Raw genomic sequence first — 16,670 nt, forward strand, 5'->3', positions numbered from 1 at the left:
AGTGGGAAAAGTAAACAATACAATAATGATAGACAAGACAACGTACGTACTAACCGTATGAAACACACGCCTACTTGGACTCACTGTGAATAAGACTATGAGAAAAATGGTAAAGAACATCAGGACAGTGAAGTTCCCTTAGTCGATATAACACAGTAGGCCAGCCAAGGTTATCAAATGTGACAGCATATCAGAGAGTGACTGTCGCCACAGGAACTCTAACATAGCCAACAGGTCGCTGTAATGTTCACCCGCCGGTGACCAAATCTCCGAGGCAGATTGGTTCTCCACAACCGGCCCTTAAACTGGACGGATTGTATTAAATACCTCGGACTCTTTCTAGAGCTAGATTTCCCAATGTTTGTTTCTGCTCGCCAACACACAACTACATACCAGAACTAAGCTATGACTGTGCTCAGCAACTTTCTACACGCGCCAATATAAGGTTGCTAAACGCGGGACACCGTCAGCCTCTTCAAACTACCCAGAGCAGGTGCTCCTGCATACTACTTTTATGTACCCAAGTGGGCCAGACTCTAGAGCTTCACTGGCCACTCATAAAGGAATGTATCCAAGCATCAACCAGAAGACTTCTCGACAAATTGAAGAACTTGGCCCAACATCAAGGCACTTGGAATACGCTGGCTCCGTGGCATCAAAACGGTGACACAGGGTAAAGGTACGTCGTGCTATAGCGAAGGACCCTCAGTAAACAAAAATAAAATAAGGATAAAGTAACCACCATCATGGTAGGGTCTAGGGACCTCTGAACCCAAGACCGTGTTCAAGAGCAAGTAAAGATGAGCCTGAATCATTCACCTACTTGCCCCAGAAATCGATCCACACAGGTGGTAGAGCTTTGAAGATTACACAAATAAGGTCCCCACCAACTACTGAGAACAGGATTGATCTCGCGAGTATACATAAGTACCAGCAATAATTTTCTTGACCTTTACTTCATGCACGTCATCTGTTAATGACATATATTTCATGTGAATCTAATCAGCTGTGAGACGTAGCAGCATCCAAGAAAGTACATCCGCTTTGAATCACTGCTGTAGATTTCCTGTGGTGGTCGTGCGATGATCACCTGTCACGGAGCACCTACACTGTTAATGACAATAGTTAGTTCAGGAACAGTGCCTTGCCGACTTAGCTGCGACGATAAAGGGCGCGCAGCTGGTCGGGCGGAGCTGCTACCCGGCTGTGCGGTGCGTACAAAAAGCGGGCGGATGCGCGCTTCCTTTTTGCCGCGCCTGGCCGCAGGAAGTGCGTGCACCGTGGACAACCCTGCGGCCTGCGCAGCCGTCTGTGACGTCACCCTTCGCCGAAGCATTGCCCTCGTAGCAGCCAGTCACTCGTGGTGCGGCCGCCGTTCGCTGAGCGCTAATGAAACGGGCCGTCGGATACACTATAAAGAAAGTGTACTTGCCTGACATTGTGTCCAAAGGCTTCCTTAGTTAAACGATAAAAATGCTGTCTCGTGGAAAGAAGTAACCAGTTTACGGGCTTGGCCCATTTACACTGCTTTGTGGTCGATAAATACTTCTATTGGCCACTGACATATTAGTATTTCATGACCGCTCATATACTTCATTAAAATTTCCCTAAAATTCTTGGATATTAAGACTGCAATAATGAACAGGGATACCACCCTTATAATATTGACAAAAATGGCGATGAATTTATTTTAAAACTAGGCAACAATATTTCCGTTACACTGCACAGCGAATTCTAGAGCACCAGACATTTGAGTAAATTTCTTGAGGATGATTCTGGACTGCGGAATGTCTTCATTACTGTTACTGTTAAGAAAAAAACCTCAAACACTAGAAAAATAAAATACACGTTCTGGAAAGGAACCACATGCTCCTCTTAATAAACTAGCACATGATAGTAATGGGTAAATTGGGAGGGTTGGACAAAAATATAGACACAAGAAAAACACGTTACAGTGTCTAATACGGCGGCTTTCAAAATCGTTTCCAGTCGTCTCGAAATGGTTGAACACAGGTGTTGCATGGTTTCCAAACGAATCTTATAGCATTCTTCCTTCAAAACAGTAGCAAGTTCAGGTAACGACGGTGGATGCAGATAGCGCACTATTCTCTCCAAATTAGATCACAAATGCTCAGTAATGCAGAGATCTGTTGACTGTGGAGGCTAGGGAAGATGCAACAGTTCCTTGTGTCCACAAAACCAGTCGTGGGAGATTTGAACTGCGTGAACAGGGGTTTTGTCGTCAGCGTCACCATAGCGGAACAAACATCGTACCATGTGTGTGTGTGAAATCTTATGGGACTTAACTGCTAAGGTCATCAGTTCCTAAGCTTACACACTACTTAACCTAAATTATCCTGAGGACAAACACACACACCCATGCCCGAGGGAGGACTCGAACCTCCGCCGGGACCAGCCGCACAGTCCATGACTGCAGCGCCTAAGACCGCTCGGCTAATCCCGCGCGGCTCATCGTACCATGGGATGGACTTGGATCAGCCAAAATGGACACATTGCAGAGTAACTACGGGGCCCATGGAATTCCACGATTTAGCCGCCCAAATCATCACCGAACTCCCTCCATGTTTCACTCTTGGGGGTCTGGTCGTGGGTCGTGCTCGGATAGCCTAATTGTAAGACGATCGCTCGCGATAAGGGGGAAATACGGGTTCGGAACCCTGTCCGGCACAAACTTTCACTGTCGGCATTCCATTATACAGTTGATGGTTGTCCACATTCGAAGCTGCGAACACATTCTGTGTGCCTCAAATTCACGTTACCTTAGATTGCCAATTATCACATTACTTCATGCATTGTAATAACCATGCAGCTATCTGGGCAAGAAGAGAACCACAGTTAAAACGTACACTCCACTATATTGCTACCATGACTCTGCTCAGTAACTTCTCCCAGCAGAAAGACCACGAGCAGCATGGGCCTTGTCACTTCTCGCGCCAGCTACTTGTGCCACAGTTACAATAGAGAAAGCAATTTTTCCAAAATTACAATAAATATACAAATTCCGCATTCTAAGATAGTCTTAAATGCTAAATGTAATTATTGTCAATAAAACACAATTAATTCTCTTTTACTCAAAATCTGTGACGCATTGACACCATTACGCTCACAAAACCTAAGATCTCAGAATTTCCAGAGGAGACAACTGACGTGCGCAACTAATACATTGAGATCTTCAGTCTCTAGAGGTGTCGCCTGCTAAAAGTTACCGATATTCTTGAAATGTTGTTGTGTGAAAGGTCGCATTTGCTTAGGAATTGAACAATTACCTTGCCTTATTGTGAGGTATAGGTATAGCTCATTTCTATTCTAAATTAGAACCTACTGCCTAATCAGCAGTCTATTAAATAACCGCTGATATTCTGAACACGAATTGCTCACGAACAGCAAACGCTACTGTTGAAAGTGTCTACATTGCGAAACATGTTTCATGCGTGTAAGTTCGTAACAGCCTAAGCGGAATGTGTGTCAGTGACAGTCGAAACTGAGCGCTACTGTTCTCACTGTGCACTGGCAATCAGCTGGTGAAACGCCCCGCTGTCGCTTCATGGTGCCCATCGCAGGGGCTAACTGGGCTGCGGAACAGCGTTTCGCTCATGACTGCAGATGGCGCCCCTGGCCGAGCATTTAATAGAGTTTTCACGTGTCACATGAAAAGTTCACAAAGCTTTCGTTTTTTAATCGTTATTTCCTTTAATAGTAGTGTTATGCTAAAATGGCCAGTGATGCCAAATGTGTAGCAATCGTCGCCTGCTCAATAGCATTTAACGTGTATGCATCTGGACAGCTTTTAACGCTGCACGTCGCTGTCGTGCCGGTAAAACCTGCCACAATACCAGTAAAATACTCACCATTAAAAGCAGTAATGTGTTTAGTCGTCGCTGCTTGTCCCAGCAGATACCTCTTCATTCGTTTAACGGATGTACAAAAGATTCTGAAATTCCCATTTTCTAAATATACAAAGAACTAAGTCAAGTAGAAGGAATGTCATACCTGTAGAAGTAAATTTGACAGACGACACACAATACGTATTATTTCCCAAAAGACTGAAGATTTTCAAGTGACTTTTTTTTGTTCGCCAGACTACTTTGATATCTAAAAGGTAATCAAGATAAATATATAACTAAGTAGTAACATATACTATTCAAATAATTATGGATGCCACCTTCTTTAACTTTTGAGCAGTGCTCATACCCTATTATGGTTCAGTCGTGCACATATCCAACAAAATGATAAAGTTATGAGTCCGTGCCAATAGCCAATTTGTGTGTCATTTCTCCCTTTTATCTAAGCAAATGCTGGGCCGGAGTTACACTCTAAACAAGCAACACTTGAAAAATTTAATTTTTAACAAACATTTAGCGTAGCCAGTCAAAGTTAAAAATAGAGAACAGGTGCTGATGGACACTTGCCATCATGAGAAAATGTTTTTGAGCCGGTCTCGTAATCCTCTACTAAAACTAGTTTAGGAGGATTAGGGCCGCTGCATCATCCGGCTGGAAGAATCCATCTTAACTCAGATACCGAGGACTGGCTCTAACGTACACAATAGCCACGGGACGCGCGCACTGGCCCTGATACGAAATGATGTGCAACAACTTTGCTCCGACAGAGATTCGGCTCACCAGTCAGCCAAAGAGACATCGCCAGAGTTGAAACTAAATTTTGGTACTACAAAAAAAATCTTGTGTACAACCGGAAGGCTTGCTCGCGAGGCAGTTTTTAGTATCTTTGCGCAGGGGAATCCCCAAGAGTGCAGCGTAGCGGGCCGTAGCGGTGGCGTACGGCGAACTGCCGTGACGAACGGCCATCCGTCTGACTCGACACGCAGGGCCGCCAACCCCCGACACCCGAGTTTCGTTTCCCGTTGTAATCGCCCGCGACCACGAGGGCTTTACCGTGTCACCCTGCGAGCGGGCGCTGCACTGGAATAATTTCTTCGACGTTATCTGATCTCGGTCCGCATTTAAGGCTCACAGACGCGACATTTCGGAATGCTGAACAGCATTTTTTACATCTCTTTTTATCGTGTAAGCCGACACCACTCTGATATTGGTACTTCAAACCTGCTGCGTTTCCTGCAACCATCTGCAACAGACTGTCGCATTAGGAAGTGAAGAGCACAGAAAAGTTTCTGTGGCCTAACTGCTAACATTGCTTCTGTCAGTTTACAACCTGTCCCCTTATGTGTAGCTACCATTTAGCATGTGACAGGGCGAAGAGACCATCCCGTCTGAGAGGATCAGAAATGTAAAAACCTGTGTACAGGGCTCACACGTAGCCTAAATTCAAATTAGGATGGATCAAATCAAATAACATTGCCCACTTCCGACTGAGCACCAAGACATAACCAGTCAGATTTCACAAACTTTGTTATTCATGAATAAGTGAAGATGGATAACTTGTATCTGAACAGGAAAAAAAACTAAAGACCACTGGATAATCGCGGTATCATAGGAATGCTCTGTGAAGTTGCTTCACCGCATAGTGTCTGGCAGGAGGGATTTCAGTCAATCGAAAACCACTCAAGTTACAGAATAAAACACATAACTTTTTTTTTATAAAAGACTTGTTGTGCACCGTGTGCTTCACTTTAAAAGTATTCAGTTGACAGACTGGTATTCGGCCACATACGCATAATCAGTGGCATCTGATACAGAAGACAAACAAACAACTATGTACGTATCAACGTCGACTACACAAGAACGTTTTGAACAGACTACAGTACGAATATGATGTTCGTTAGATTCTGTGTACGTTTATATCAAACGACGTGTGTGATATGTATGAATTCTTCTTGATAGTTAAATTGATGTAGGGCTAGTTATGGAAAACATGTAACCCTGAGGATATATACAATGTAATAATAATTATAACCTGTACATAACCATGTCTCTATGATCACGGTAGAATCCATTATCTGCCTTACCTCTGTGGTACACAGATCGTGGTGTGTACAAATGGTTCAAATGGCTCTGAGCACTATGGGACTTTACCCTCTGAGGTCATCAGTCCCCTAGAACTTAGAACTACTTAAACCTAACTAATCTAAGGACATCACACACATCCATGCCCGAGGCATGATCGAACCTGCGACCGTAGCGGTCGCGCGGTTGCAGACTGTAGCGCCTAGAACAGCTAGGCCACTGCGGCCGGCTAGTGTGTACAGGTCACAGCTGTGAAACGCTAAAGGGTCACATTTGTAAGTCATTCAGACAGTTCCGTCACAGGATGAAACCGTGGAACTAGTGGTCGGGGCAAAGAGTCTCATAGTACAGTGTCCTATTATCCGTGAGACCATACCTAGATACATCTGTGGCCTGCACCCACTATGTACATTGAATATGACGTTTGGAAAAATAATATATAACACCAGAATATATAAATAATACATCCATTATAGACTATATTGAGAGGACAGTATGTTGTGGAGACTGTGATTGTCAATTAAAATAAACAGGTACGAGGGGCGTTCAATAAGTAAGGCATCACAATTTTTTCTCGGCCAGTTTCGATTGAAAAAATGGAGAATTTGTCGTGGAACATCGCGAAATATTCCCGCTTGAGCCCCTATAGCTTCGTGAAGTTACGATTAGTGGCGGCGCTCTACGTAGCCTTCAAAATTGTGTCTGTAACGAAGGTGTGTTCCAAGCAGAGTTGTTATTGAGTTCTTGCGGCGGAAAACCACACATTCGCAGATATTCTTGGGCGCTTGCAGAATGTCTACGAAGATCTGGCAATGAACAAAAGCACGGTGAGTCGTTGGACGAAGCGTCTATCATCACGGCAATAAGGTTGCGCAAACCTGTCCGATCTCCCGCGTGCAGACCGGACGCAAACAGCGGAGACAATTTAATGTTGGCACGTGCTGACACTCTCACTGGAGATGATCGAAGGATCACAAACACCTCGCTGCACAAATGAACGTCTCTGTTGGTGGTGCTCACATACTCGTCAACCATTTGGGGTACTCAAAGATATGTGCCAGCTGGGGTCCACCCTACAGTCCGGATCTCGCACCTTCTTATTTATGTCTGTCTGGTCAATGAAGGATGTACCCTGCGGGAAGCAGTACGTGGATGATGAGGAAGTTATTTATGCAGCAAGACGTTGTCTCGACGTCGAATACTAGAGTGGTACCGTGCGGGTATACGACCCGTCCCAGTAAGGTAGTGTAATGCTATTGCATTGAACCGAGATTACACGGAAAAATGGTGGTTTGCAGCCAAAAGAGTTGGGAATAATATGGTGTAATGTAATTTTCAATAAAACCAAACTGCTTTCAGAAGAAATAGTGTTGCACTATTTACTGAAAGTCCCTCGTATTATTTCTGCACCAGTCACAAGATTTTTATTTCATCCACTACAGGCTTCAGTGGTTAACTGTCGTCATGAGGTGTGAGGCTCGGCTTTTCTTAGTGGTAATAATTGGTGAGTTCTTGCTGCGGCATGTGAAGTGGGCAAGAGATTAGGTTTTTAGATTTACTATGAGTGTTAAGAAATTCGCGATTCTGAATTACTATACCAACTCGCATAAACTGAGAGCGTGACCAGATTAAGGTGATTTGAAACGATCAGAGTCCTAGAAAGAAGTGTACCAGCAATAGAATCACGGATGAGACAGCTGATGTAGCCACAAATGTGACGCACAAGAGCATTGATAGGTGCTTATGAGAACAATTCTGCACTGATTTAATATGTTCATCCGTGGAAGAAAAAGTGTGCGTCATGCCCACACGAGCAAAAACGAAGGAAACAATAACAAGCTTGCGTAGGTTATGCGGCAGCCACACAGCTGATAGCAGCGGGGGTTGGCCTAACAGGCCGGATTGGCGGCTCCTTTTGATCCTATTTCTGCTTTGTAACTGCACATTCAGTGGGGGCGCGTTCGCCATTCAGCGGCGCCATCCGATCGCATAAGCCGACAGACGCGAGGCCGAACATGTCAGTCACCATGGCAACGGCGGCGCCGCCGAGGAGGCGAAACGAAGCCACCTTACGCGGCTGGCTTAACTTCAAAGGCGCCCTAAGCAGCTGGGTGCGGCACGCAGTAATGAAGGCGGCGAGGCCCGCGGGAGCGCCGTCCCTGCCCGGCTGCGTCACGTTACAGCGACAACGAGCGCCTTCCGCAGTGCACGCCGGCCGGCGGAGAGGAGAGGAGAGGGCAGCGGAGTAGGCCCACCTCACATGCCGAGCGTCTGGAATAGAACAATTGTTACAGTACTGCAGTACCTCCTTGTTCAGAAATACGATGTGGTGCTCGGATCGCCTAATGGTAAGGCGAGAGCTCGCGATAAGCGGGAACTCTGGGTGCGAGTCATTCCATTGTACAGCTCGCGGTTGTCCATATTCGCAACTGCGAATACGTTTCATGTAGTCCAACTATTGCTTCGGTGGGAAAGCGCTTCAGATCCCTCTCTGGCAATCCTGACATACACTACTGGCAATTAAAATTGCTAGACTAAGAAGAAATGCATATGATAAACGGGTATTCATTGGAAAAATATATTATACTAGAACTGACATGTGATTACATTTTCACGCAATTTGGGTGCATAGATCCTCAGAAATCAGTACCCAGAACAACCACCTCTGGCCGTAATAACGGCCCTGATACGCCTCGACATTGAGTAAAACAGAGCTTGGATGACGTGTGCAGGTACAGTTGCCCATGCAGCTTCAACACGATACCACAGTTCATCAAGAGTAGTGACTGGCGTATTGTGACGAGCCAGTTGCTCGGCCACCATTGGCCAGACGTTTCCAATTGGCGAGAGATCTGGAGAAAGTACTGGCCAGAGCAGCAGTCGAGCATTTACTGTATCCAGAAAGACCCATACAGTATCTGCAACATGCGGTCGTTCATTATCCTGCTGAAATGTAGGGTTTCGCAGGGATCGAATGAAGGGTAGAGTCACTATCGTAACACATCTGAAATGTAACGTCCACTGTTCAAAGTGCCGTCAATGCGGAGAAGAGGTGGCCGAGACGTGTAACCAATGGCACCCCAGTATTTCGATGACGAATACACGCTTCCAATGTGCGTTCACCGCGATGTCGCCAAACACGGATGTGACCATCATGACGCTGTAAACAGAAAATCCGAAAAAATGACATTTTGCCTTTCGTGCACCCAGGTTCGTCGTTGAGTACACCATCGCAGGCGCTCCTGTCTGTGATGCAACGTCAAGGGTAACCGCAGCCACGGTCTCCGAGCTAATAGTCCATACTGCTGCAAACGTCGTCGAACTGTTCGTGCAGATGGTTGTTGTCTTGCAAACGTCCCCGTCTGTTGACTCAGGGATCGAGACGTGGCTGCACGATCCGTTACAGCCATGCGGATAAGATTCCTGTCATCTCGACTGCTAGTGATACGAGGCCGTTGGATCCAGCACGGCGTTCCGTATTACCCTCCTGAACCCACAGATTCCATATTCTGCTAACAATCATTGGATCTCGACTAACGCGAGCAGCAATGTCGCGATACGATAAACCGCAATCGCGACAGGCTACAATCCGACCTTTATCAAAGTCGGAAACGAGATGGTACGCATTTCTCCTCCTTACACGAGGCATCACTAGAACGATTCACCAGGCGACGCCGGTCAACTGCTGTTTGTGTATGAGAAATCGGTTGGAAACTTCCTCATGTCAGCACGTTGTAGGTGTTGCCACCGGCGCCAACCTTGTGTGAATGCTCTAAAAAGCTAATCATTTGCATATCACAGCATCTTCTTCCTGTCGGTTAAATTTCGCGTCCGTAGCACGTCATCTTCGTGGTGTAGCAATTTTAATGGCCAGTAGTGTAGTTTGCGCTACGGAAATCTAGCTGAGTGGTACTACGACAACTTTTGTTTAAAACGACATAACAACTGAATTTTGCGGGACCATGACTAAGAGTACCACGACGTGTAGCTAGGTGCCTTCTCAAAGATATTTAGCGAAAGGCACCGACCAGAGCGGTTCGAGTTTTCTTTGGTGAAGGTATTTCAGCTTTTGGGTTCGTAAATTTACTATGTTGCCAGGGACGAGTTGAAAAAAAGATCAAGTCCGTTTTGTTTTAATAATAAGTCTGCGACTGAAAATACTAAGTGTGGTAGTAAAATAACGGGACGATTATCGTAAAACATTTTATTTCAAAAACATACATATTTAATTACTTTCACTCACAAGAAAAAGTGTGCGTCATCCTCACACGAGCAAAAACGCAGAAAACAATAACAAGCTTGCGTAGGTTTCTGCGGCAGCCGCACAGCTGTTATCAGCGGGGGTTGGCTTAACAGGCCATGCGAATTTTCCCTTGATGGAAACACTGCTGGAAGTCTTTTTCTGTGAGCTCCTTGATGATGCGTGCCGCTTTTTCTTTCACTACATCAACGGACCGAAATCTAGTTCCTTTTAACGAAGATTTGACCTCGGGGAATAGATAAGTCACATGGTGCTAGGTTAGGCGAATAAGGTGGGTGGTCCGACACTGGAATGCTGTACGTCAATAGGAACATCTAATTCGGTACTTACTGATGCGTTGTCTTGGTGCAGAACGCATTACTTACTCCAAAGTTCAGGTCGTTTATTTTTCTTATTTTCTCACGGAGTTGAGCAAGAACCTCAAGATACTAATGTTAATTGATAGTTTGACGTCCGCAGCTCGTGGTCGTTTGGTAGCGTTCTCGCTTCCCACGCACGGGTTCCCGGGTTCGATTCCCGGCGGGTCAGGGATTTTCTCTGCCTCGTGATGACTGGGTGTTGTGTGATGTCCTTAGGTTAGTTAGGTTTAAGTAGTTCTAAGTTCTAGGGGACTGATGACCATAGATGTTAAGTCCCATAGTGCTCAGAGCCATTTTTAATAGTTTGACCTCCAGAAATCCACTGGAGATTCACAATTCATCATCGCTTTGTATATTAATTTGCTCATACGAGCTTTTTTTGCTCTCGGCGAAGTTGGGCCCTTCCGTAGCGTGGATTGGCGCTTAGTCTGGATTATAAGTGAAAAACCAAGTTTCGTCACATGTTATCACTTTTTCCACGAAATTAGGATCGTTTTTCATCGTATTCAAAGTGTCAGTACAAACATTTTTAGGAGCTCTTTTTTTGTTCGATCGTGAGAATTTTCTGAATCTGTTTCGCAAATACTTTTTTGATGTTAAAGTGGTTGCGTAAAAATTGCCTTAAGCACTCTTGGTCAATTGCTACAGTTTCAGCAGTCGATCGAGTACTCAACCGACGTTCAAATCGCATCAGATTACCTACTTTTTCCATATTTTCATCCTTTTTTATGTTGAGATCGAGACTATATGGAAGATGTGCAAGGGCTTCCCAGTGAAATTTCTGCAGCGTACTCGAAACAACCTTGACAGTATGTGGCAGAAGCAACCGCAAACATTTTTCCATGAGGGTATTGACTGTCCTGTCTCACAGTGGATACATGTCTTAACAATTATGGTGGTTACTTTTGAAATAATGAACAGTTCACTTTCTTTTTTTCCATCCGTCTCGTTTTTACTTGACTGCTCCTTATATTACTCGAGATGAGCAATATTTTATATCGCCAAGAAACACAAATTAAACGTCTGCCGCCTCATAAATTTCATTTTGTTGATGTGTAGACTAAGGGTGATTGTGCCTCCTTTATCCACGAGCCTATGTTTATGCCGCCGCCGCCGTCGTCGTCGTCGTCGTTATCATCGCAGTTGCTGTTTCTGTCGACGACTACGTAACAAATACTCGAGCACCAACAGGCTGATGACGATGGTGTTATAAAGTTATCAACAGACGGATGTAAGCTCTGTTACCACGTTTCTTTTTTTTAAAAAAATGGTTGGGCAGTTTACGCTACTATAACTGCCGTTAGCTAAATCATAACGCGTTAGTTTCACACAGTAGTCCTTTGATTACCGATGACTTTGTTTACCTGGTTTGAAATATTTTCGATTCTTACCCTGAGTGGATCACAAAGATTTGTTTGCTTAAAGTTTGATGGAGACAGCCCGATCTGGAAACAGACTCACGTTCTGTAAGGCTCCTCTCGCGAGTAACACTCTGCGGTGGGAAGCGGCGACTCGTGGGCTGCGGCAACTGCTGCTCAGGTAATAAAGCGTAGATAAAAATTCATTCTTTGCGTATGCAAATTTTTACGGCAATGGAAGTTGCGAACGGCGAGCTGTTATCCATGCAAAACCTCGGTCGCGCGCTGGGGCGCACGAATTACCGGAAATCATATTAAACCTGGTGCCTCCCAAAGGCGCTCTGCCGCGTTAGCCTACGTGTGCGTCTGCGACTGCGGGGTAGCGCGCCGCTGTTAGGACTGCTCCTCCACTGGACTGCGTTATCGTCCATCTCTACTTATGCGGCGCTGTTTTACCTAACTGAGGCTCATAAAGCAGTTTTCCAGTCGCCGCTCTACCTCAGGTGCTCCCCAAGCTTATTGCTTAAAAACCAGCATATCTCACGAGGATGTTAATCTCAGTATTACCTTCGTTCCGAGAACGGCTTTGCTTATTCTACTATAATTCACATCTTAAAGTTGATATTTCAGTGTTTCGTTTAATATGCGCTGTGGCGTAGTTAAACGGATGCAGAACCATGTCATTTAACTGGTTTTTACTGTTTTCTGCTAGCTGTATTGAAACTCCACTCGCTCCTTGTCCCATTTTTCAGTTGTACTGAATGTCTTCGTGAATTTACTACTTGGTAAAATTTACTCTTCTTGTGTCGATATGTTATGGCTGTGAGACATGGAGTATCTGGAAACAGGACTTCCATAAGCTCCTTGTTTTTGAGAGAAAAGTGCTTCGGAAGATCTTCGGTCCGGTTCTGGATGCAGATACAGGGGAATGGAGGATCAGATACAACCTAGAGCCTGAGGAGCTATACCAGCGTCGGCCGGTGTGGTCGACCGGTTCTAGGCGCTTCAGTATGGAACCGCGCGACCGCTACGGTCGCAGGTTCGAATCCTGCGTCGGGCTTGGATGTGTGTGATGTCCTTAGGTTAGTTAGGTTTAAGTAGTTCTAAGTTCTAGGGGACTGATAACCTCAGATGTTAAGTCCCATAGTGCTCAGAGCCAACTATACCAGCAGCCCAACATAGCAGGAACTTTCAAAGCCAAACGAATGCAGTGGGCCGGCCATGTGACCCGGATGGAGGATCACAGATGGCCTCGGAAGCTCCTGGATTTCACACCTAGAGGAAAGAGGTCGCCAGGGAGACCCAAGAATCGTTGGAGGGAAGGACTCCATGAAGATTTAAACCAAATGTGAATAGATGTGAACGGATGGCGGATAGCAGCAATGGACAGAATACAGTGGAGGAGGAAACTTGTAGATGCGTGCGGTCCACTGGGCCTGATCACGTAGTAGTAGTAGTAGTAGTAGTAATAGTAGTAGTGTCAATATGTGGTTCTCGTCCGTTATAAGCCCTGTTCTTGCAGCAGAATAATCCTCTATATAGTTCCCCATTTATCCGCTCGTCGAAACGATTTTAATTTTGTCGCGACAGTGACAATTCGAAGGTTAGCGCAATGTAGAAAATCGTTTCAGTAACATAGTTACTGGCTTCACAGTGTGTTTCAAAGTCTTTGCATCAAAAGTCTATTGAATTCGCCGGTCCAGGCATGACAAGATTACGTTGAACTAGCAGGGCCTACTAACAAGGCGTGCTGCATCCGCATGTTACCTACCCCAGAAAAATTTATCGAATAATTTTCAACAGGGAAACCGGAAGAATAAGTGCGTATAATCGGAGAACGATATTTTGGAAGCCAATCAGGAACTCGACCTATCCCCTTTTACGTGGAGCAGATCACTGGATCATAGGCAACACACACTGCATACAGGGTGCGTACGTTCTTCCGCTTCTCAGGAGCATAATCAGTAATAAGACGCCTAGCGTCAATAGGAAGGGTCAGCGGACACTTTGTTCCCAACAAAAGTTGTTCCCCTTGACGTGGTCTATCAGCCCTAGACGTTTGAAGCAATAACTTCGAATCACCCTGTGTAGTGTACTTTCATTCGGCACACACACACCATCATGGAGGTACGGAATATTGAATCATTTTCGATAGCGTTATGTTAAAATTTTTCATAGGCAGATTTGCCACATTGCATTTATATTAGTGAATTCGCGCCCTCTCCTCCCCTTGTTACAACACACTTTTCAGGAGCGTTATTATTTCGACTCACGTTGCTTTAATCAGTCTCTCCCTCTTTTGTTGAAACCGACCGAGATAGTTCTGGACTGGGATTCGGGATGAGCAAGTTTAAAAGAGCCATCACTGTATCAGTCGAATCTCAGGATACTTGGTCAATAAGATTACGACAAGTTTACGCACACAATCCTTGCACAACTACCGTGACCTCTTCTTCGACGACGTGTTGAAATGGTTGTTAAAAAGAGATCCAGCAAAAGGAGGTGAAATGTACGATACGCTAACTCCAGCCGTTCCATCGCATGCTGATCTGTACACCGTTGAGTGAAATACGGTGCTTCGTCGAAAGCGGATATATGCCTTCACTTACTAGCAAATTCGTTGAGTCTGTTCTGTTAATATATGATGAACACAGTGACTTCATTCACTTTTATATACATAAAAACATAGATTTATACGGGATGTTAAGCTACTTCAAAAAAATCATGACCCGCGTTTTGTCTTCTGATGCTGGAGATATAATCAGAGATTATTAATATGGCTCTGAGCACTATGGGACTCAACTGCTGTGGTCATCAGTCCCCTAGAACTTAGAACTCCTTAAACCTAACTAACCTAAGGACATCACACACACCCATGCCCGAGGCAGGATTCGAACCTGCGACCGTAGCAGCAGCGCGGCTCCGGACTGGAGCGCCTAGAACCGCACGGCCACCGCGGTCGGCGGGTCGGCTGGTACAGCATCACAAGAGAGACAGAGCTCTCTTTGAATATTTCTGTATTGCGAACAATTCCGTATACGAACAACAACAACGGAGATCACCGTAGATTTATGTCGACTTAGCTGCACCTGATAATCTTCATTTCTGGAAAATCTTACTGGTAGCCGCCGTGGCCAGGGAGATACGTGTATCTGAAAGTCAAACACAGTTGTTAGTGTCACAGCATGGGTCGACACACTGCAGGCTCAAACGCAGACATGTCGTTCAGCCATCTCCGAAAGCTTCTAGAAGACTACCGGCACTTGGGTCAACATTTCGTTACTCCAGTTTGGGAATGTTACTGACTCCGCTTCCCAGTCGTATTCGGTCGCGACTGCGCCAGTTCGCTGCGCGGCTGTAAAGGAAGCCATTTGGCGAGATGTTACGTCCTGAGTTATCCGCACCTCTGCCTGTCCTCTTCCAGACACTCCTGCGTCCACGTTGTTCCTGGAAACGCGCTATACTTTGCTTTCATTTCACATTCCCCCGCATGGCTAGTCTGTAACCAAGAGGCTCTGTTTCCGTGCGCAAAAAACTCAGGCGTTACTATACTCAACAGCTACCACACGCAATGCGCTCGGTTGCACGGCAGCGTTTTCGTCTTCCCAGCTGAATGCCACGTTAGAACAGAGAAATATTTCAAAGCTGAACATACCTAAGCCGTCTTGAACGACACACACACACACACACACACACACACACACACACACACACACACACACGAACGAATGAACATAAACACAAGCCAAGTACTTTCTACTACTAATTCTTCCACCCTTGTCCTTCTTAAGTACTCAAGCACTCTTTCTACATAGCATTTCTTCGTACTGTTACATCATAGGCTTTTGCTGGTACATTTTCGCGTTTAGCGAAGTTTTAAAAATAACCGTACATTGGAAAGTCTTCATAAACTATTAGCTAATACGTCTTCAATAAGACGTTCTTGCGATCCAGATAGCTGTTCAGATCTGTATATAGACTACTGGCCATTAAAATTTCTACTCCAAGAACAAATGCAGATGATAAACAAGTATTCATTGGCCAAACATATTATACAGAAAGGCCCGTACAGGACCTGTAACATGCGGTCGTGCATTATCCTGCTGAAATGTAGGGTTTCGCAAAGATTGAATGAAGGGTACAGCCCCGGGTCGTAACACATCTGAAATGTAACATCCACTGTTCAAAGTGCCGTCAATGCGGAGAAGAGGTGGCCGAGACGTGTGAACAATCGCACCCCATACCATCACGCCGGGTGATACGCCAGTAAGGCGATGACGAATACACGCTTCCAATGTCCGTTCACCGCGATGTCGCCAAACACGGATGCGACCATCATGATGCTGTAAACAGCACCTGGATTCTCCGAAAAAATGACATTTTGCCATTCGTGCACCCAGGTTCGTCGCTGAGTACACCATCGCAGGTGCTGCTGGCTGTGATGCAGCGTCAAGGGTAACTGCAGCCATGGTCTCACAGCTGATAGTCCGTGCTGCTGCAAACGTCGTCGAACTGTTCGTGCAGATGGTTGTTGCCTGCAAACTTCCCCCTCGTACGTGGCTGCACGGTCCTTTACAGCCATGCGGATAAGATGCCTGTCATCTCGACTGCTAGTGATACGAGGCCGTTGGGATCCAGCACGGCGCTCCGTATTACCCTCCTGAACCCACATATTCCATATTCTGCTAACAGTCATTGGATCTCGACCAACGCGAGCAGCAATGTCGCGATACGATAAACCGCAATC

The 16,670-nt window shown here is 45.5% G+C and overlaps 1 protein-coding gene across 1 annotated transcript in view; it reads left to right on the forward strand.

The window, feature by feature from the left end:
• LOC126088246 (uncharacterized) overlaps positions 1–16,670 on the forward strand; it is a 206,978-nt gene that overhangs the window by 12,433 nt on the left and 177,875 nt on the right. The window lies entirely within an intron of this gene.

The sequence above is a fragment of the Schistocerca cancellata genome, chromosome 1 (assembly GCF_023864275.1).
Source record: "Schistocerca cancellata isolate TAMUIC-IGC-003103 chromosome 1, iqSchCanc2.1, whole genome shotgun sequence".
NCBI classification, from domain to species: Eukaryota; Metazoa; Arthropoda; class Insecta; order Orthoptera; family Acrididae; genus Schistocerca; species Schistocerca cancellata.